Here is a 2,500-nt window from a genome sequence, read left to right on the forward strand (position 1 = left end):
GTATATATATATATATATATATATATATATATATGTATGTATACATACATATATTATGTACGAGGGTGGCTAGTGAAAGTATACTAATAATGTAAAATATTGTATCATTCACTTCAATAAGCACTACAACGAAAACATGCGTACGCTTTGAAAGCGTAATCGAAAGTCAAAGCGCGGGAAAACGCTTGAGGAAAACACTTGGTTCGTAAAATTTCATTTTACAAACACAAAATACAAATAATGTACACAATGATGACAATATACAAAAACATTAAAACATTTATATAAGAGTATAGTATATATCTCCCGATCTAATCATATATACGCACAATATTCACAAGTATATGGTGCTTACACGTATACCATAACAGAGCTCGGCCACCACCACCCGGTGACCCCACCGAGCAACGAGATGAAATGACCAGGCAAGACAAAAGCAAAATATACATAACATATTCCACACACAGAATAGTGTGATTACAAAAGTGTGGAAAATAATTTTTACAATACCACACCCTAATACATAAATATAACATACATAATAACATGACATATAAGGACTATACATAGGAATATATACAAAAATCAACACAAGAAAAATAAGTACTGCATACAATTACAAGAAACGTACATAAGAACTGTATACAAGTACAAGAAATACACAAAGTACTGACGCCAGTTAACATGAGACAAAAGGACAGCAATTGTCGAACGTCCGGGACATGATACAAAAGTTACACATAATACAAACCAATACACTCAGTAGATAATTAAGATATACATATTATACAAAAATACACTTAATACAGAAACAAGATATAAAGTACGGGTCAAGACAAGCATGAAAAATAACATAAGCAATGCACATATACAATTATGAAGACATAGGACCCCTTGAACGGAGATTATAATTGTGAAAGGTAGATACAGAAGATATAGTTTGTACGGGGAGCCTTGGTGAAGGTTGATTAAATACAGGGATGGGCACTCTTGTCATATTAAGTCAATCAAAATGCACCATTTCGCTCAGTCCCTGGGAAGGATCAAAGACCCTGAATTTATTGGGATGCAACTCCCCAGTAACTAAAAAGGGACCTGTAAATTTGCAATTAAGTCTAAATTGGCGGTCAGGCATGCTTTTATAAACATAACCACTAATACTGATGTTAACAGGCTTAGCCCGGATATGCTGGTGTTTCAACATTTTGGCTTTGGAGACATCAAGTTAATCTCTTACAGAATCATAAATATTATGCAATGTATGATATTGGAGATGACTATAGTCCTCAATATTGTAGAGGGGACGAGCCGGACTATCAAGCACATTATAAGTTGTTGTTTTTTCACTACATAGATGACGTAATGAGGTGTCTTGCCCATAGAGACATTAATCGTGCTGTTAATACAAACACTGACATGTGGAAGCCAATCCTCTTAAGATTGATGAAGGCTAGTAGCAACGTGCCTGAGTATACCCAAAATGTTCCTATTCGTCCTCTCTACAATATCCTTGGAAGCAGGGTGGAAAACAGTCACAAATGTTTGCCTGATGCACTTTCACGAAATATCCCACCGCTGCCACCATATGTACGAGGGTAGCTAATTAAAGTATACTACCAATGTAAAATAATGTATTAATCACTTCAATAAACACTACTACAAACATGTCCTTACGCTTTGAAGGCGTAATCGAAACTGGCTTGCGTAGGTAAACTAACTGAAAACGAGGGAAAGCTCTCGAGCAGAACATTTGGTTCGTACATATTCATTTCACAAAAACAAAATACAAATAATGTACACAATGATAACAATGTACAATCAAAATTAATACATTTATGTAAGGGTAAACCATATATCTCTAGATCTAATAATATACACACACAATATTCACAAATATATGGTGCTTACACGTATGCCATGACAATATACATAAATACATATACGGTATATATACATACAGACCAGTTAAACACCATATGCGGACGGAGCCTTTCTTTGTACGACGTTTCGATTATTACAGCTTTTTCAAGTACAAGTTGAAATACACATGTTTGAGATTAAATAAGCATGTGTATCTCAACTTGTACTTGAAAAAGCTGTAATAAGCGAAACGTCGTACAAATAAAGGCTCCGTCCTCATATGGTGTTTAAGGGACTGTGGGAAGTGCTTATAGGTGAACGTGTCATAAAAGTTGTTCAATTTCTTTGGTGAACTTATGTATACTTACTCTATCGGAAAGAGTATTATTGCATACTAAATTGTTTTAGTAACATGTATATATTACGTGTAGTTAATTTTTTTCTTTCTTTTTTTATGATAGTATCTGTAATCATTGAAGTATCCACAGGCATAGGTAATCAGCCTACTATGTAGGAAATGAAAGATTAGAGTCTTGGAAACAACTTCATTGAGTTAGATTTTTTCCTACTCTCTTTTATTCTTTTTTTATGATTTTTTTATTTTGAATAGTAGAAACTTCAGTGAAAATCTGCTATGATA

The sequence above is a fragment of the Oratosquilla oratoria genome, chromosome 8, assembly GCF_046742065.1.
Source record: "Oratosquilla oratoria isolate Oo_2021 chromosome 8, ASM4674206v1, whole genome shotgun sequence".
NCBI lineage: Eukaryota > Metazoa > Arthropoda > Malacostraca > Stomatopoda > Squillidae > Oratosquilla > Oratosquilla oratoria.